Raw genomic sequence first — 20,990 nt, 5'->3', positions numbered from 1 at the left:
TATACATACATACATACTCAAAAGAACATGTGGTAACTTGAACAAACAAACAATATTAATTCGAAGTACTCAAGTGGAGATCTTTTCAAATTAAATATTAAGACAGGAGAATAGGAGAATTTTGCCTTTTTTTTTTTACTTTTTTTTTTTTATTTTTAAACTAGTGCTATGGGAAAAATAGATTTTCATGTAAAAATGTGAGCTTCAAAATTAAATAGATCCCCTTGATTTGTATTTAAAAATGAAACTCTTCACCAAAAAAATGGCACAGTAAAGATCAAAATAAAGAACAATCTTAAACACAGTAGTTAAACATTATGAAAGGAATATTGTTTTTCCTTAAGTGGTGTCTAGGGAATTTACCAGAAAGTGGTCAACTACTCAAGGGAATACTACTCCATTTTTAAGTTACAAAAGCTGACAGATGACCACAGATACATGAAAGAAAACCACTAATACATACTAACATCTAAGTAAAACAAACAAACAAACCTTGTATCTCCTCCCTTCTTCCAAACACTTACTGGAAATACAGATGCTATGACAGTTTACACTGAGGCAATCCAAATGTAGTTCTGGGGCTTCCAGCACAAGAAGGACATGGAGTTGTTGCAGCAGGTCCAGAGGAGAGCCGCGAAGGTGACCAGAGGGCTGGAGCACCTCCCCTATGAAGACAGGCTTAGAGAGCTGGGGCTCTTGAGCCTAGAGAAGAGAAGGCTCTGGGGGTACCTAATAGCGGCCTGCCAGTAACTGAAGGGAGCCTACAGGAAAGCTGGGTTGGGACTTTTTAGAGGGTTCATGTAGTGAAAGGAAAAGGAGAAATGGTTTTAAAATGGAAGAGGGTAGGTTTAGACTAGATATTAGGAAGAAATTCTTTGCAGGGAAGGCGGTGAGACACTGGAACTGGTTACCCAGAGAAGCTGCGCATGGCCCCTTCCTAGAAGCATTCAAAGCCAGGCTGGATGGAGCTTTGAGTAACCTGGTCTAGAGGGAGGTGTCCCTGCCTGTAGCAGGTGGAGTTAGGACGAAATGATCTTAAATGTCCCACTGAGCCCAAACCATTCTGATTCCATGAAGACTGAGAAGACAGAAATTCAGGTTTCAAAGAGTAAACTATATGCAGACTCATACCTTTTAACTTTGTTATTTACTGGGCAATTACACTGCTTTAGTCTACCAACTTGCCAATGAAGCCAAGTTTTGTTTCACTGAAGTCAGCAGGAAAAATTTCAACTACTTGAACAACTGCAATTCATACTCTACACTTACACTCTATAATATCAAAAACAAATGCATTTCACAGTTTGAAATTTCAAGCTGGTTCCATGTTTTTTGTTTTTTTTTTTTTACAGATTTTAACAAAAACTTTATTGTAAATAAACAAATTCATATTTGAAAACATGATATTTTTCAAAAAAAGCATTAAAAAAAATCAAAGCTATTTCCTTTCTCTCCTTAGTAATTGACATACATTAAACAAACCTTCATTTTTTAATAGAAATTGTCATTTATCATCTAGTCTTCTAACCTGGAAACTGTAATCAGATCACAGTGTATTTTACATTAAAAGAATGGTAGTATGTCTGAGTAATTTAAACATAGTTGGTACCTGCTGAAGAGTCTTCAAAATAGAAGTATAGTATATTTTTGCAACATTCTTGTTAACTTAAAAAAAAGGAAAATTGTTAATAGACAAAATAAACTTCTCAAACCCATCTTAAACACACTGCAACACTTTAAGCAGACTGACAGATCAATATCTTAGAAATTGTAAAAACAATTTGAAACATTTTACTGTGAGTTTATAGTTTTACCTTGGCCTCTTTCAAATGTGACTGATTCTTACAACTGTGCTCTGAAAGTATAAAAAAATATACATTTTTATGCTTCCTATGACAATTACAGAAAAAAAAACCCTCTAACTTCATCTTAGCATGTATCATTGGGGCAATGTGTGGTGTTGAGGAGGAGCTGGAGAGGAGGGTGTTGAAATGGGTTCTCTTCAAGGAGACAGACAATTTAAATGGAACAGTTTCCAAAATTAAATATAACTTGTCTCTATTTTTGAAATTTTCAAGCATATTAATTCCTATGTTTTCTCCTTTCAAAGAAAATGGTACTTGAACTAGTACTGCTTTTTTTCACTCCAGCAAAGAGTAAGTCAGGCCTCTTTATACACCTTACAAGCAGTTCATACATGCATTTATCAATCCATCAGATCTTATGTACCTGCAACATCAGTAAAGTCAGACAAGAGTATTACAAACTTTTAAAGCATTCATTAACAAGAGAAAACTACTCACAAAATCCTAAAACAAATTATTTATCTTTTAGTAATAAAATAAATCTAATCCTAGACTATCGATACCTCATCTTGCTATTCACCATTCAGCAATTCATATTAAATTTCCATATGGATCTTCTAGGTTGACAGTAACTTTTAAACACAAGTATTTATACTGACAATTTCTGAGAAAACTTCTGCAGTTATTTTAACAGTACATTAGTTCTAACCATGCCAGCAAGAACTCATCCAGAAGAAAAAAAGATTCACATCAAACTTTTTAAAGTTTCCCACATAAGAGACAGAAAAGGAACAAAAACTTGAGCCCCATCAGCAGACAGCATAACAGGCCACAAATCTTCACTGAAAACCAGCCCTTCAAATGAGATGCAATTCTTCTTCAATTTGTAATCTGTCAGAACAAAATACTGATTTTTCACTGAAGTGGCTTACAAAACTGAAGGCAAGTCAACTACAGCACGTACATCACATGCAAAAGTCTTTAGAAATTCTACATTACTTCCATTTTGGAAATTGCACACATATAAAGTTCTGTTAAAAGCTTAACTGGCAAGCTAAAATATTATGTACTAAAATATTTTGCTTTCCATCTAAAACTATACTGGATTGCTATCCTCAGAGACAGGATTCCCAGTTTATTTCTCTCTATACACACTGAGCTCAAATACTGGAGCCTAGAAAAGTATTGTAAAAAAAAAAAAAAAAGGGAAGCCAAATAGAAGAAGCTGACTGTAGGTCTCTGTAGGTCTCAGAAATTAAAAAAATAAATAAATAAAATAAACCACCATACTATCTATACTATACTATGCAATAAACAAAAAATTATGTAAGAAAAAATTTAGGTATGTAGTGTATTTAGTACTAAAATTTAAAGTCATGCAATTCCAATCCTTCCTTCTAGTCCCACCGCAAAATAAATGAAATCAATTCGAGTCGCACATTTTGGCAGCGTATTTAATGACAAAATGTTTAACTGGAAAGAGCAACAGTTTGGCATCTGTAACAGAAATTTGGATATCTTTTACCTACATTCATCTTATTCAAAAATCTTGAAAAGGAACAAAATGAATTTAAAATCAGCGTGCACTACATCATATTTATTTGCATGATGGTAGAACTTGAAAGCTACAGCCTTTACTGAAAGTTCTGTAAGCAACAAAAGCTTTACACAGTACTGAGTAACAGGTGTCAAATAAGTCACTCTATAACTGATATTTTTCTAAATTGATATATATTTCTTGGTGTCCCCTATTCTATGAATATTTTAGCTGTCGTTATAGTAATGAAAGAGATTTTGTTCTTATTCTTCTTCATACAATTCTCTAAGTTTACAGAGAAACTACTGTTACTCCACCTGGATTGTCACAAGTCCCCAGGAAAAGTTGAGATTCACCAGAGAGATAGCGGGAGTGACTGCCAAGACACTTTTCATCATTTATCAGCAGTCCTGGACAACTGAGGATATCCTGGATGAGTGGAGACTTGTTAATATGACTCCCAGTTACAAGAAAGGTTGTAAGGAGGACCTGGGGAATTACAGGCCTGTCAGCCTGAACTCAGCACTGGCGTATCTTTGCTGGGTAAAAAAAAAAATGCCTGGACAGACAGGCTCAGAGAGTGGTGGTAAACACAGTTAAATCCAGCTGGTGACTGGTTCAGGGGGCAGTACTGAGCCCTATTTAATATCTTTACTGATGATCTCAACAAGAGGACTGAACGCACCCTCAGGAAGTTTGCAGATGACACCAAGTTGGGAAGAACTGTCTAGTGCCTGGCACTAGGAAGGCCCTGCAGAGCTACGTGGACAGGCTGGATCCATGGGTTGAAGCAGACTATATGAGCTTTTACAAGATCAAATGCCAGATCTTGCACTTTGGTCACAACCCCAGAAAACAGGCTTGGGGCACAGTGCACAGTGTCTGGAAAGCTGTGGGGTGGAAAAGAATCTGGGGGCATTAGATAAGAGCTAACTGAACATGAACCAGCAGTGTACTCAGGCAGCCACGAAGGCCAATGGCATCCTGGCTTGTAGCATAGTCATCAGAACCAGGGAAGCAGTCATCCCTCTGTCCTTGGCACTGGTGAGGCTGCACCTCAAGTAGTGTTCAGTTTTGTGCCCCTCATTGCTATAAAGACATTGAGGCCCTAGAGTATGTCCCAAGAAGGGCAATAAAGCTGGTGAAGGATCTGGAACACAAGTCTTATGAGGAGCAGTGGAGAGAACTGGGACTGTTTAGTCTGGAGAAGAGAAGGCTCAAGAGAAACCTTACTGCTCTCTACAACTACCTGAAAGGAGATTGTGGCAAGGTGAGCATGGGCCTCTTTTCCTAGATAGCAATAGGACAAAAGGTAATAGCTTTAAGTTGTCCCAGGAGAGGTCCAAGTTGGACATTAAGAAAAATTTATTCTCAGGAAGAGTGGTGAGGTATTAGAACAGGCTGCCCAGGATGGTAGTAGAGTCACTGTCCCTGGAGATGTTCAAGAAACATGTAGATGTGGCACCGACTGACATGGGTTAGTGGGTATGGTAGTGATGAGTTGATAGTTGGACTAGATGATCTTGGTGTTCTTTTCCAGCCTTAATGATTTTACAATTGTACAACTTAAGATTAAATTTAAAGTAGGCTCTTGTATCAGCAATATGTTTCAACACCACCTTATTTACCAGTCAGTCAGTTCTATGCAAGATATTACACTGCAATAAAAACTAAAGACATTACAATCAAGAACAAGCACAGAAAGTAAGTAGTATGTTGAGTTTGCTGGCTCTCAAGGATCTGAAAATAAATCACTTGACAGAACACGTACTACTCTTCTGCTCTCTGTTATAGGAGTGAATCTGCCATTTCTCTTTAACTTGTCAAGGAAATCAGTAACCATTTACCCAGATATCAACACTACTTCAAAAGTAAACTGGTAGCATGTAATCTAAGTCAATACTCAAAGCATTTCACTTTTGTTTTAGCAGTTTTGTAACTCAGTCTGACTTGCTTGCCACTATCTCTAAGCTGAGCTTAAGAACTCATTGTCATGTCACTAAACAACTTCTAGGTACAAACCACCTTGGAAGATTTTCCTAAACATTAACAGAAAAGCACAGCCAGGGCTACACATCCTGATGGAAAAAGTTTCCCTTTCATGGCCTAGAAACAGATTAACTAGCAACAAACCACTGCTATTCTATGCCACCTATTTGAAATAAGAATTAGTTTGCTCCCTCAGCTACCTGTAACGGCCTGGAATCACAAAACCATTTTCAAGTCTTTGAAACTATTTTGAATCTCCAAATTCTACCTTCAGGCCACATAAGCAGCCTTGCCCAAATAATCAATGCCATCTAACGCTATTATTACCTCTTCTCTTATGCACATTAATTCACACAGATATGCTTCTTTAACATACAAACTCACTTTTCTCATCTAGATGGTACTTTGAATATAAATCTCACCAATTATTATATCAGGTGATGTCTTCTAAGAAATACCTAAACCTAAGTGCTTGTCCCTTAACACCTAAAAACTAAATCACGTGTGTCTTTTAAATATGAACTACACCTGTTTAATAGCACAGCTTTCATTTAACTTTCACTGGAGGGGGATCAGACAACATCTACAGGAAACAGCTGATGAAACATGATACACAGTAACTCAAATTAGTTACACTGCTTTTTATAGGTTATTAGCAACTTCATTTTGCAGGTAACACATCTGACAATGAAAAGCAGGACAATACATGCCTGCATTGTGCAGCTGAACTTAATCATGCATATTAAATCAGCAACCTTTTAATTCCTTGCTCAAGACTGCATCTTCAGTACTGTGTTCAGATTTGGGCCCCTCACTACAGGAAAGACATTGAGGACCTGGAGCATGTTGAGAGAAGGGCAACAAAGTTGGTGAGGGGGTCTGGAGCACAAGTCTTATGACGAACAACTGAGGGAACAACAATCTACTCAGGTGGCACCTTCTCACTCTCCACAACTACGCAGAGGGAGGTTGTGATAAGGTGGGAGTCAGCCTCTTTGCCCATATAAGTACTAATTGAACTGGAAGGAATGGCCTCAACTTGTGCCAGGAGAGATTCAGGTTGGACATAAAGAAAAAATTCATCTCCAAAAGAATTTTTAGGCACTGGAACAAGCTGTCCAGGCAGGTAGGGGAATTACTGTCCCTGGAGGTGTTTAAGAAACATTTGGATGTTGTACTGAGAAACATGGTTTAGTGGGGAAATAGTGGTGATGGCTGAATGGTTGGACTGGATGATCTTGGGTGTCTTTTCCAACTTCAGTGATTCTGTGATTTCAAAGGGACACCAGCTGTCCTCTTAGTCGTCTCTGATCTCAGAAGACTACACAGTGTACTTCTTTCTTATCTCAAGCTGTATGGGAACAACATTTTGGGAACAATCTTCCCCGCCTCCCCCCCCCAAAAAAAAAGAGAAAAGTAATAATTCCTTGTGTCCTCCATTTTGTTGTTGATAGAACATAGAAGCAACCAAATCTGTTCAGTCCTACATGAGGTGTAGCTAGTTCCTCACCAAAACAGGACTATCATTGGTCACCACAGATCAAATCCTTTCCATTTACTTACTACAACTCATACAATAATTTTAAATGTCATGTGGAGAGGAAATAAGACTTTCAAAGACATCAGGTAAAAAGGCTACCTTTTTAAAATCCAGACATTTCAAACAAGAGCTGCTATACCAAACAAAGCAAAAGATATTCATAAAAGAAGAAAAAGACCTTTCTCAACAACAGACAACTCATTTTGGAAATCTCATTATAATATACTACTACAAAATAACAATATAAAATTATTCATTTTAGTCAATTAAAAAAAAGATCAGATTTGGAGAAGAGCAAGAGATTTAAATGAACAAGTTTATTAAAAGTAATTCAAGTCTATGAAGGAATCAATTCAAGGAATGTTGAAGTTATTATTACCATTTTAAAATACAGTTTAAAAATACATAGATTAATACTGTATACAGAATATTAAACAGAACAATCAGGAACATCTTTGAAATTAATATAATCCTTTGTCTTTATGTATTATGTCTTAGCAGAGTAGGGGAAAAGCCATCTTCTAACAACATTTCTAGAACTACTTAAAAATCCTCTGATATTAATATTGTCTTTTAACAATTTGCATTTCAAAACATCTGCCATTTTTTAATATTGAGAATATTTTAATCATAATCATTTTATAAAAATTTAACGACCATCAGAAATAAAAACAAAAAAATTCAACCTCTCAGAAAGCCTTGAGTTTCTTAATCATTTTTCTGAACAGGATGTGGACAAGTGGAGTTACTATATCACACTATGATGTTTTCCAACACCTCTACAGGTTGTAAAAGGTAAGTTATAGTCCATATTCTGCAAATGCTTTTCTAAGATAAGTGTTCTCATAAGAATTAATGAAAATGCCAATTATTAGCTATTCGTAACCTGGTTTGGGGTTTTTTTTTTTGTTTGTTTTTTGTTGTTGTTGTTGTTTTTTTTTACATGCAATTAAAAAAATAAAATAAAAATAGAATTAAAAATATTTTTTTGCACTTCCTGAAATCACTATTAGCAGCATTAATGAAATTAAAAATTTGCAAAGCCTGTCACAGGAAACAGTAACAAAAGGTACAAATTCTACCAAAACAATCTGAAAATAGTACTCCACCATTCTGTCTTATGAAACAACTGCTGACATTGTGGGATAAAATCTATTCTGAGAATGGAGTCAGCTCACCTCAATTAGTACAGGAGCAAGAATATACTGAAATACATTTGCTTTTTTTTTTTTTTTCTCCAGTTCCTCTAATGTTTTGTTGTAGAGCATTGAAACAACTGGGACAAACTTACATAATCAAAGAGTGCAGAGTCATGTTACAGTTCCTCTTAGATGCTGACCTAAAGCCAGAAGAAACCTTACCTGTTCATGCTTCCAAAATTTTAACCTTTGTTGAACATTAAGGAAGATGTGTCCCATGAAATTATGTGGAGCATCAGAAAATTCAGAAGCCCAATTCCTTCCGCACTCCATGCATCTACATAATTTGTAAGAATATACTACACTCAGGGCAATCTCGGCTTAATTTCCACTACTCTAAGTATGTTCTTCCCAGAATGTAACAGTAATACTACCACATACCTCTGCAACTAGGCTTAGCAGGTAACTCCTGCCAGAGAAACCTTTAAATTACGGAAAGCCCCAAACACTATCTGGAAAACATGTAACCCAATTTCAGCAAGGATTAGTGATGAGAACTTTCCAAGAAAGCAACACTTATTCTGGATACGTACAGATGAAGCATTTCTAAACCTGCTCACCTTCTTACAGGTTAATTCTAACCCTACTGACACAGTACAGAAAAGATCACATGCAAAAGTAAGCCTCTATGACAGTAATTTTCTAAGAACATCCACAGCTTAGAGCAAATACTTGGCACGCCCATCAGCTCACATTTAGTATCCTCACCAAGAGCTGCTTATCTTCTCTCAAGTGCTCAGAATACTCATTTGAAGTAGGTATGAAATCCATAATAGAAATTTTAAGTCACATTGTTCTTCTGAAATTCTGGCACCCCCCCCCCACCCACCACCAGTGATACTGCTCATGTCTAGATGTACTCAATGTTGTATTATTCCCAGGAAGTATCACATGTGCAAGGAGAGGATAGAACTAACAGCCCATAAAAATCAGGACCAAAGTCCTACAACTACATTACTAAGAGGGCTGTTTCCTATTTTATTATGTTGTCCCACAACATCAGAGACAGGTATCAGAGGTGGTATGGATGTAGACATTGAGCCTTCATGCCAATATTCCATTGTTTTGGTGGCTTTTTTTTTTTTTTAAACCATGTAACAGATAGCAGCAGAGGGGCAGTCTGACATAGAAGTGCATATGAAGCAAAGGTGTGCCATTAAATTTCACCATGCAGTAAACACTGTACCCACTGACATTCATCAACGCTTGCTGAACACTTATGGAGATCAAACAGTGGATTTTAGCATAGTGACACAGTAGATGGTGCATTTCAGCAGTAGTGACAGCAGATCACCTCCAGTGGTGCAAATTTTTTTTTATTATTTTTTTAAACATGAACAGCATGAAGGCTCTTATTCATCACCAGCAAAAAATGCATAGTTAATAGTGGTGACTATGTTGGAAAACTGTTTTATAACTGAGAATTTGCTCTACCAAGTAGTACGGTCATTGTATCTGTTGTAGTTTCTACTGAAACAAATAGGAGGCATCACTTTCTAAGCAGCCTACATATTAACTTCATACATTTGCAAAACACTGGCATGTTACTTTTTTTTTTTTTCTCCAGATAAGCCAAAAAACTGAACAGAATACAATCACTCCCTAAATCTTTTCCTTGTATTTTTACACGCATTTATCTGGCTGAAACAGATGCTGGCCAACTGCATATTCTTCTGCTCCTATTCAAACCGAGAGCATACATACATCCTTGGCCTGTGTTGTTTTAGTGCATAAAATAATTACATTAAAAACCCTTAAGAATACAGTAATCCATAATAACAGCACAATTCCTTATTACATACCAAAACTGGAGGGAAAAAAACAACCAATAATTATACTCAAACATTACTGTTTTTAACATTGGTAACACCATTGTGAACTGTTTTTACAGACACTATGTAGTACATTAAGTCCCTTTTTAAGTTCTTGGCTGATGTAAAAGCAATAGTTCACTAACACATTCTGGATCAGTCTCAAAATTAGTAATTTTCCCAGTTGGAATAATTTGCTTTTTGAATGTTTTGTGCTTTAATATATGCTTATATTCCTTGTTTACAAATAAATTAGTTTTTAACACTATCAGTCTTCAGTGCTAATTTCCAATTGTATTTACAGACTACAAGCAATAAGGACTCCAGTACAAATTGTTTTCCTTTATAGTTCGAAGAGAAGATGAATAGAAGCAAGAATCTCAATTTGGAAACATCCTTGCTACCAGCATAACTATTTTAATTAAGTTTTCCTAAAGAAAAACAAAAACTAACAATAAAACAACCAAAAAACCCACCATACTGTAGCAGAATCAAGTAAGATTAGTTTACAACTGCGCACAAAGATTTTCCACCTTTTCCAGGAGATCTGTACTAAAGTAGTAATATTCCTGAGAGTTTAAAGGTAAGAGAATTGGACAAGACCCAACTTATATTCCACTGTATCTGAAAACTTACCTAATTAATGTTAAAGTATTAGGATGTTACATGGTGTCAGAAAATAGCTAAAAGATTAAAATTTGGTTATTTGATCAAGAAAGTACTGAATAAATGAAAACTATATTTTAAAAGTGTTATTGAAGCTATATACTAGTGTTACCCTATAATAATAATACTGCCTCAGTGTTCCATAAACTAGCTGAGATTAGATTTTTTTTATTCTAAACTAGCACAATGATTTGAACAAGTGTGTTTTTGTTACATGAAATTTAGAACTTCATGAAAATGTAATAAAAGTTTTATTTCATAAAGATTAAAGTTAGCCATTTAAGCTACAGTCATTCCCATATTCTTCGCTGAAATACATATAAACAATGAATTGTGATCACTTCAATGACAAGTAATAAAAAACAGATTTTTTCTTCAAAATGTTCAGCACATAGCAGTGAGTTTAAAAATGTGCTCAAATGTATACAGGCATTAGAAATATGTTTTTCCTACTAAGAATCCAGAATACTTTTATAATTATCATGTTCATTCCTGTTTCAAAGGCTTGAAAAGTTTACTAGACAATATCTGTAACAACACCATCAACATGAAACATTAACCTTATAAACAAGCTAAGACTGACACATTCCACAACCAGTTTATGAAAAACTTCAGAAGAGTTTTATAAGGCCAACCTTTTTAATCTATTTGCGAATGCTCATCGTGACTTGAAAAAGTCAATGTAAATCAATGAAAAAAAAAAAAAAAAAAAAAAGCAAAAGTGTATGGATAACTTGATTCTACTGCTCCAAACATAGTCTGAATACCCTAAGACCAAATTTCCCTTTTTAAGACTTCATTGAAGCAATGAGTAGAAGCCTGAAAATTCATTTCATTCATTCCAAAAATAAGCCTGTCAGCTGAACAATTTAAAGGGCAAAAGCCAGCTATCTTTTCATAAAAGGAAAGTTCATCCCAAACTCTTTAGGATGAAAGAATACAATTCCCACTGTATGCTAAGAAATTCTACGTTTTGTGTTATTCTACATAAAGAAAATTACAAATAACTTAATTCCTTTATGTTACAATTGCACCACTTCTGGAGACTCAAGTCTGGAAAGCAGGTACTTCAGCAATATACCAGGAAAGAGATTATAGCTGCAGCAGGCATTATCAAAAGTGAGAAAGCCTAAAAGTATTTCTTTTTATTAGCACAAGTGATGGTTATTTGCATATTAAACATAAATTTTATAAAACAGAAAAATAACTCTTGCCTTCAATTCTGATGCATTCTTATGCTAAATATGTAAGTAAAAAAGAGATTAAATGTAACAAGAGTTACACTGCCTGAAAACTAACTTGCAGCACATTCTAGATAGTCTATTACTTAAAGTATACTTAAAGGCAGATTTAATCTGCATGACTTAAAATTTACTGTCTGCAACCCAAGCCCCCATACTAGTGAAAAAGCTCTAGACAAAAGAAAAAATATAGCTGAAAAATAATATCAAGACTTGTTTAAGAAGAGGTTTTTCTCCTCCATTACTACGACTAAATTACTTTTATTTAAATAGAAAGATATTTCTTACACAGGCATTTAAAGGAATCAAAAATTGCACAGATTGACAATAGCAGATTACAGAACACAAGCATACCAGATTACTGCAGAATGAAACAACCACCTTATGAATCTAGATGGACTCAAATAACATGAGAAAGAAGGTATTGAGAGCTCTGAAGACTGACAGAAAACTTGTTTCCATCATACCACAAACTTTTTCCATTTGGTGTTACAAGCCTTCCTGGAAGTTGGCTTTCAGGAAGCCAGGAGGAACCAAGCCAACTGCTCAGACATGCATCATACCTAGGTGTCTTAGCAGTTCTAAAAACATTTGGAGAACCACTGTTATTGCCCTTAGGATTGCTATCCATTTGTTCCTTTGAATCAGAAACACACATTATAGCATAATTGTATTTTGCCACTCAGAAATCTATGTAACTATCATCCTGAACATCAGGCTGACACCACATAAGCTGCTAACAGAGTCTAGAGAACATATTTTCATCACTGACCTCTAGCTGTGGTTTTGTCACCTGGGAAGAGATATAAAGGAGCTGGTCTACAGCATTCAAAGACAACCAGACAACAACCGAGGAATGAGTAACTGAGTACAGAAGTACTTAAACTGCACTCCAGGTTCTAGTGAAGACCAATCAGCATCTCAAAATCAATGTGAACAACACAGATATGAACAGGTCACCGGGTATAATCACTTTTTAATTGTTGCTATCCAGTCTCAATTTGGTGTGGAGAAAATCCACACACCTCCTCAGGTGAGCTACAATAAAATATCACCTCAGCTTCAAGGTAGAAGAAACCAGTCTAGAACATTATGATCTCCAAATGCTAATAGCAGAAGGCATTACTGAGACTATGCACAAAAGCATCTAAGTTTGTCTCCTATACTTCATGGTTTTCTTTTCAAAACAGCGTAAAATAAATGTGCACTATATTTTCAAGCATGTTTTTAAGAGGTTCCTTGAAAGGCTGTATCCTATTAATTGTACATTCAGGCATCTCATTCAAACACTGCTGTGATTTTTTTTCCTACTCCTTTCAAGTCCTATCAGTACAAAGGTCATTACTGCACTTGTTAGAAGACATCATGTATCCTACAAACACTCTTTGAAAATGATCAGCAGTCTACTTCCTGTATTAGTGGCAGAAAAATTAACATCCTAAAAAGAAAAAAACCCCACAAAATACCAGTACACTTGCACCAACAGTTACTCAGATACCCAAACTAGGCATATGGAGGCAGAACAAAATCATGCAATGAAGAAACAAAATAGAGCAAAATACAAAGAGCAAAAGAAAACAAAATAGCTACAAAGAAATGAGAAGTTATACAACTCTGTATCAACAAGTCTTCAAGTACCAAGACAGAAAAAAAACAGTCAAATAAAATGCTGCACTAAAATGCAGCAATAAAATGGCAAGAAAAACATCCACAGTGTACAGTTGATGGGCAAAATTAATTACTCAGACAGAAAGGATAAATGCTTACAGAATAAATTATAGCCTGCTGAGAAGGGCTAAAGCTGCATACAGAGCTCATGAAGGGACTATCCTAGAGCAAAAGGTAGAGCTCAGATGCTGAGATCCCAACAGGTGACAGTCAGACCTATTATAAAAAAGAGAATTCTACAGTACTAAAATGCTTAAAGACTAGATTTATAGACAAGTTTTTAGAAGCCCAAGGACTCAGATAGCTATTCAGAAATACTTCAATACCTAACACCCTTTACATAAACAGATATTAAGTACATAGACAGCACTGAAAATCTTACTAGATGTTTCCCCACGATGTAAGATTTCTGATAACGTCAGAAACCTTGGTCACAAACACCCTCTCCTCCTCAGAAGCAAATGGACAGAGGTCATTTCCAAAGCACTGGGCTAGAGAACTACCTACACTGCCTTTCCACTGCCATCAGTTTTCCAGAGCAGAGACTGGAAAACACAACAGCTCCACTGATGTGTTGCTATAACCCCATCTGAGCATTCCCATAGCCACACGCCCACAGAGCATGGCCACCACTAGTGTCATGACAGTTGCGCAGGTGGGCCCGGCCTTCAGGCAGCACGGAGAAGCAACCAGTCGGCGGCACAAAGAAAGGTAGGCCTCAGGAGAGAAGCACCTACAGCAGCACCTACAGCAGCCGCCGCGGTTCCACTACCACTGGCAGTAGCTAAACGGCCCAGGGAAGAAGAAGGTGAGGGTGCCGGAATTAATGGCTGCTCCTCTCTGTTAGGCTCAGCTAACGCGGGCAAGCTGCCCTCACAGCAGAGCTTCCTCATCCCGCCTGACGTTCCAGCGACCGCCCCCGCCAGACACCGGCACGGCTGTTAGGACCGCTGTGCGTCCCCAACGCTCCCGCGCAGACCGTGCGCGCAAAGCAAGTCACATCGCTCCCTACTCCTAAAATCCATCCCCCACACACGAGCCCCACGCGCTGCGGCCTCACCCGGATGCGGATTTCACGCTCGGCCCCGGCCCGCCTCTCCGGCCCGCCCCCTTCTCCGCATCGCGCACATAAGCGCGCGTGCTCGGCGCCGACAGTCCGTGATTGGGGGAATGAGGGCACTGCCGGGACGGGGGTACGGCGGCTATAAAGGGCGCAATGGGCCGTGGGAATAGTTGAGTGTGTGGTGGCTCTTTGCTTGTGTGTGTGCGTGGTGTAGAAGTATACTTGTGCTGGAGACTGTGCTCACAGGGTACTCCAGGCTCCCAGATGTATCCTTTACTCTTGGCTTTTGATTCTTTAGTTGCAATGTGTTTGCTCACCCTGTGTGCTGACCTCAGCTCAAGTTTTAGTACCAAGTTAGAATTGGTTACCAACTTTCTATGTCCTCGCAGAAAACAAATCAAGAGTTGACTGGGAAGTGAAGATCAAACCACTCCTCAGATTGGTTAGGAGATAAGCTTTCAGGTGGTCCTTTCTATAGCTGCCATAAAGTGCTGAGATGATATGGCATAAAGTTACAAAAACTAATGTGCGAGGACAAAACTACAGTTGGCGTTCTGTAATATGATAAATCAATTCTGAGCCACCCTGTACAAAGGAAACGTGGACATACTGGAGAGAGTGCAACAGAAGGCCACCAAGATGGTTGAGGGTCTTGAGCACCTTTCCTGTAAGGAGAACCTGAAAGAGCTGCAACTATTCAGTATGGAGAACAGGAGAGTCAGTAGGGCCAATAAATTCCTGGCACTGAAATAGTACATTGTGGTAATTTACATATATTGTACTATGTAATGAAAAACAGAAAATACGGTGTTTCAGACTCTATGTCTTATTGCACATGACTGCAGTGTACCCAGAGATGTTGGCAAAACGTATTTTATTGGTTTGGGGTTTGTTTGATTTTTTTGTTTGTAAATAGCATATACACCTCTGTAAGTTTTTTTACAAGTTGTTCCATGCATTAGAGAAAAAAGATATTAATATTTATGACTGAATCACTATAAAAATGGAAAGTTTGAAGACCACTTGAAAAACTTATCTTCAACAGAATAAATCAGCAGTTCTGAGGACTCTTGTTTTCTGCATTAGTTAATCTTCCACTGCAGTATTATCCCGGCTAAAGACCATTACAAACATAAATCAAATTGTAGAGTTTGTTCTTGAAAGTACAAGAGAAAAAATCATAAAAGAATCTTTCCGTAGAATTATAGACTCATAGAATCCTTTGGGTTGGAAGGGACCTCTGAGGGCCATCTTATCTAACTCCCCTGCAATGAACAGGGGCACCACAGCTGGAGTTGAATAGTCTCTACTAGTATTTGGGCATTCAAGAAGTTCTTACTGATTTCTACAGCACTAAATGTGCAAAATCAGGTTCTTAGGGTTTCAGGAGATTCTTTCTGAAATGGTGCTCAAATATGCTCTTTTCGGGACAGACAGTACCTACTCATATTTTGTCAGTAAACTAAAAATCTCACTTTTTTGATTGTCAAGGTATTATTCTCTTTGTATGGATTAATGCAAAATTCCATTAATAATTTTTATGCAGTAAAGCTTAGATATTCTCTCTTAACTCTTTGTGACATGTTCCTTTTCGTTTTTAGTATTTGCCATACTGTTTTTGCATTTCTGGACAAAAAGCCAAAAGAAGGTAGCTCTTACCAAGTCAAATTAGTTAATTGCATTTTCCCTATGTTTTTATTGTACAGCTGTATCTTTTGGGTTGTGAGAATTAATGTATAATATACCTTATACTTTTTATGTAAGGGAAAAAATCCCTTCAAAATTAGCTTATTTTATCTTTTTTGAAAATCCGTAAAAGCAAACATACTGCTTATTGTATTTTTATTATAATAATAATTTTTATTATTACTACTTTTTTCAAGTTTAAAAAATAGTAAATATTAGCAGATGTCTCTTACATTTTCTGTATCAGTGTTTGGTAGAGGAGAAAAAAATATATCTTTTGATTTTGATTTTCTATTATTAATAGGACTAAAGCAATTATTAATATTAGGTAATCACAGAATTGTAGGAGTTGGAAGGGACCTCTAGAGATCATCTAGTCCAACCCCCTGCTAAAGCTGGATCTCTAAAGCAGGTTGCACAGGAAAGCATTCAGGCAGGTTTTGAATATCTTTATAGAAGGAGACCCCACAGCTTCCCTGGGCAGCCTGTTCCAGTGCTCTGTTGGCACCATCACAGTAAAGAAGTTTTTTCACTTGGAACTTCTTGTGTTCCAGTTTGTACCTGTTGCCTCTTGTCCTATCACTGGGCACTGCTGAAAAAGCCTACCTGCATCCACTACTGCCCTTCAGGTATTTAATTTTTTTAATTCATAAATATTTATAAGCATGATAAGATCGTCTCTCAGCTTTCTCTTTTGCAGGTTGAACAACCCCAGGTCTCTCAGCGTTTCCTCATACAGGAGGTGCTTCAGACCCTTCATCATCTTTGGGGCCTTCCACTTAATCTCTCTAGAAGTTCTCTGTCTTTCTTGAACTGAAGAACCCAGAACTGCACCCAGTATTCCAGATGTGGCCTCACCTGGGCAGAGCAGAGGGGGAGGGTCATCTTCCTTGATCTGTTGGCCATGTTCCTTTAAGTGCACTCCAGAATACCACTGGAAGATGGAAGACAAAATTATTAGAGCCAGAATTAGGCTCCTCAAGGACTTGAAAAGAGGCCAAGGCATACAGCCTTCTCTGCTTACACTACATTTTTTTTTATTTTCACCATTGCTTCCTGTAATATCAGACTCAAGCAGTTGCACTTAAAGAAGACTGGGAAAGATCAGGAACCTCTCAAAGAAAGGGAAGTAAAAGGTGTTTGGCAAAAGAAGTTCTTCTTGTCCTTCTAGTTCTACCTTTCTTTATATTCCTCATCACATGAATATAAACTCATTGTTCCGAAGCTTACTAGGTATGTACAGGCATTTGAAACAGAGTCCATTTCTTGTTGGCTGCCTGGAATTCTGAAAATTCATCTACTGTTCCAGCATAGACCATTATCTAGTGTGTATTCCAGAGTACTTAAACACTTCTGCTCATTAGCTCCCAGTATTTCTTCAGGCTCACCTCGCTGTTTTGAGAAGAAGTTGTGTTGTCAGCACGGTATTTTTCAGTGATGTTTTAATGATCTGAAATGTATCAATTAAAGATGACATTTACTGAATTTTCTCAGTGCTGCGAGAATGACACCACTGGTATCATTTTCTAAGTAACTGAAGAAGATAAACTAAAATAAGATTCTAATTTTGTTAGTTAAATGCTCATTAAGATCACAGTATCTTGTGGAGGTCCTAAAAGCTTACAGTGCAAGTAGTAACTAATATTCTGAGACTGTTTTAGTTTCCATAAAACTTGAATATATGCATAGTAAACTATATTAGTCTAGAAAACAAATTAATAAACTATTAAATTCATCTTTCCTTCATTTAAAATACTCAAAGGTTTCTTCAAACAGTATGCAAAAGAGTCTTCTATCCTTAATTTATGTATCATTATCGCAGAAGAGGAAAGCATTCCCAGTACTCTAAACCAGCTCAAAAAGTAAATCAAATATTAAAGCGTTGTGGTTTTTTTTCATGTACAATAATGTTTAGACTATACAAAAATCAATTTCAATATCAATTCTGTGCAATTTAGCTTAGTGTAACACAAGCCTCTGTATCTTGTTGTTTGTTAGATTGTTAGGTTTTTTTTTTTTTTCCCCACCCCAGATTAAGTGGGAAAGTCCTTTAAGTCTATAATTTTCCAAATGCCTGTATTTTATGATTTTCATGAGGTCTGTTGTGGTTTTGTTCTGATAATCGTCTTCCTTACTGAGTTGCCACACTAGCCATGAAAATGTACTGCTATTGGTGAATTTATTTCAGCTTTTAATTCAGCTGACCAGTTCCAAGATAATTTTAAAGATCTCCTGAGATGATATTGTTCTATATAGCTTAAGAGTGTTTCCTATTATAATGTACCCCAAGGAAATAGAGCAGTTTTTTCTTGGTATGTAACTCTACCATTTGTTGGATATCCTGATTCAGACAGATCTTCAGCAAAAGTAGTTGACATTCTTCAAAAGCTACAGTATTTTGGGAAACTAATGGACAACGAAACAAAAATGAAATGAGAAAATTAATTTGCCTCACTTTCAGACTCACTCACTAAGCCTGAACAGAGTAACATAGTAAATCTAAATTAATTAAGGAAAGAAGAAACTGGAGACGAAATACATTGCAAGCTACATACTTATTAAAGCTTTTTAAACTAATTAAAAAATAAGAGCTAGATAGGAGGCTTATATTTTCAACTGATTGAAGATAGTTATTAAAAGAGTGGTTGTATTTGACATCTGTTTTCGACTTCAAACTACATTTCCCCCTGGAGTTCTATGATATATGAAAAAAAGACACCTTTTAATGCTTAGATTACTGAAAAATCAAATTTACAATTGCACTGAATTTATTTTGAACCATTTTAAGAGCAGAAATTTCTTCATTTGGTTGAATGATATTGATATGTCTCCTGGAGTGCAAAGTTATAGAGGCTCCTGTCAGTTGTGGATATTTTTATTGATTCAGCCATACATATTAACTTTAGGTGGTTATGATAAGTTGGGTAATATCAACCTCTCTTACAGCAGTTTGTGTGGCATGAAGCTGTATTTCTTATCTTCCAAATCAAACAGTGTATGTAGTGCTATTGGGAAGAATACATTATTTTTTCAGAGAACTAAGAAAAAGTCTGTTGAACAAGCATTATTTGAAACTTGATATGGGTTAATTCACTGTTGCTGAATGCCATCATTAACCTGAAGTGCTGACTTCCTTACTGAAGCAAATTGATACAACTGTGACAAGAAGTATTCACTTGTTTTGAAAGAGGTTGAGACAGTGGGACATAGAGCAGTAAGCTTCTTTATAGCATAGAATCATAGAATGATTTGGGCTGGATGGGACACTTAAGATCATCTTGTTCCAACTCCATCTGCTATAGGCAGGGACACCTCCCTCTAGACCAGGTTACTCAAAGCTCCATCCAGCCTGGCTTTGAATGCTGAATGTGGATGAGGCATCCACAACCTCTCTGGGCAAACAGTTCCAGTGTCTCACCGCCTTCACAGTTCAGAATTTCTTCCTAATATCTAGTCTAAACCTATCCTCTTCCAGTTTAAAACCATTTCCCCTTTTTCTTTCACTACATGCCCTTCTAAAAAGTCCCAACCCAGCTTTCCTGCAGGTCCCTTTCAGGTACTAGAAGGTTGTTGTAAGGTCCCTCTTGAGCCTTCTCTTCTCTAGGCTCAAGAGCCCCAGCACTCTCAGCTTGTCCTTGTAGGAGACATGCTCTAGCCTTCTGATCATCTTTGTGGCCCTCCTCTGGGCCTGCTCCAGCAAATCCTTGTCATTCTTGTGTTGGAAACCCCAGAACTGGATGCAGTACTCCATGTGGAGTCTCACGAGAGCAGAGCAGATGGGCAGAAAAACTTTCTTTGATCTGCTGGTCACACTTCTCTTGATGCAATCCAGGATACAGTTGGCCCTCGGGGCTGTAAGTTCACACTGCTGGCTTATGTGGAATCTTTCATCAACCGACACCCCCAAAACCTCCTCCTCAGGGCTGCTCTCAAGCCATTCTCTGCCCAACTTGCATTTCTGCTTGGGACTGTCCCGATCCAGGTGCAGGACCTTGCTCTTTGCCTTGTTGAATTTCATGAGTTTGGCATGGGCCCACCTCTCAAGCCTGTCCAAATCCCTCTGGTTAGCATCGCTTCTATCTAGGGTGTCACCTGCACCAGTCAGCTTATTTTCATCTGCAAACTTGCTGGGGGTGCACTTGATCCTCCTGTCCATGTTGCCTACAAAGATGTTAAATAACACCTGTCCCAACAGCAATCCCTGAGGAATGCCACTCGTCTCTGGTCTCCACTTGGATCACAACTCTCTGAGCATGACCATCCTGTCAATTCCTTATCCAGTAAGTGGTCCATCCATCAAATCAATTTTTCTCCATCTTGGCAACCCGGATGTAATGTGGGATAGTGTCAAATGCTTTGGATGCATCCAGGTAGATGACGTCAGTTGTTCTTCCTTTTTCCACTGATGGTGTAACACCATTATAAAAGGCCACCAAGTTTGTCAGGCACGGACTTACCTTGGTGAAGCCATGCTGATTACCACCTATCACCTCATCTTTGTTTTCCATGTGCCTTAATAGGGCCTTCAGGAGAATTTGCTCCCTGATCTTGCCAGGCACAGAGGTGAAACTGGCTTGCCTGTAGTTCCCTGGTCTTCTTTTTTTCACTTCTTGAAAATGGGGGTTATGTTTCCCCTTTTCCAATCAGTGGGAACTTCACCAGTCTGCTATGGACTTTCAAATATGATAGCAGCATGGCAACATCATCTGCCAGTTCCACCAGAACCCATGGGATGGATCTCATTAAGTCCCATGGACTTGTGCACCTCCACATTCTTTAGATGAA

General features: G+C 37.5%; 1 protein-coding gene and 1 long non-coding RNA gene across 12 annotated transcripts in view; one reads left to right on the top strand and one right to left on the bottom strand.

Moving 5' to 3' along the window:
* CCDC91 (coiled-coil domain containing 91) overlaps window positions 1–14,576 on the bottom strand; it is a 218,620-nt gene extending 204,044 nt beyond the window's left edge. For 7 of the 11 annotated variants that reach the window (XM_090147900.1, XM_090147893.1, XM_090147870.1 and 4 more), the window contains exon 1: window positions 14,517–14,573. The gene's annotated coding sequence lies outside the window, so the exon portion shown is untranslated. The other 4 variants (XM_090147865.1, XM_090147852.1, XM_090147880.1 and 1 more) reach the window with 4 other exon arrangements.
* LOC149919739 (uncharacterized) lies at window positions 14,538–19,058 on the top strand. The gene is made up of 3 exons (XR_016470026.1): window positions 14,538–14,649; window positions 16,760–16,834; window positions 16,906–19,058. It is a non-coding gene; the product is annotated as an uncharacterized LOC149919739 (long non-coding RNA).
* The last annotated feature ends 1,932 nt before the right edge of the window (window positions 19,059–20,990 follow it).

The sequence above is a fragment of the Phasianus colchicus genome, chromosome 1 (assembly GCF_987193195.1).
Source record: "Phasianus colchicus chromosome 1, bPhaCol1.hap1.1, whole genome shotgun sequence".
NCBI classification, from domain to species: Eukaryota; Metazoa; Chordata; class Aves; order Galliformes; family Phasianidae; genus Phasianus; species Phasianus colchicus.
The sequence above is the reverse complement of the archived record's forward strand: the minus strand, read 5'-3'. Positions and strand labels throughout refer to the sequence as shown.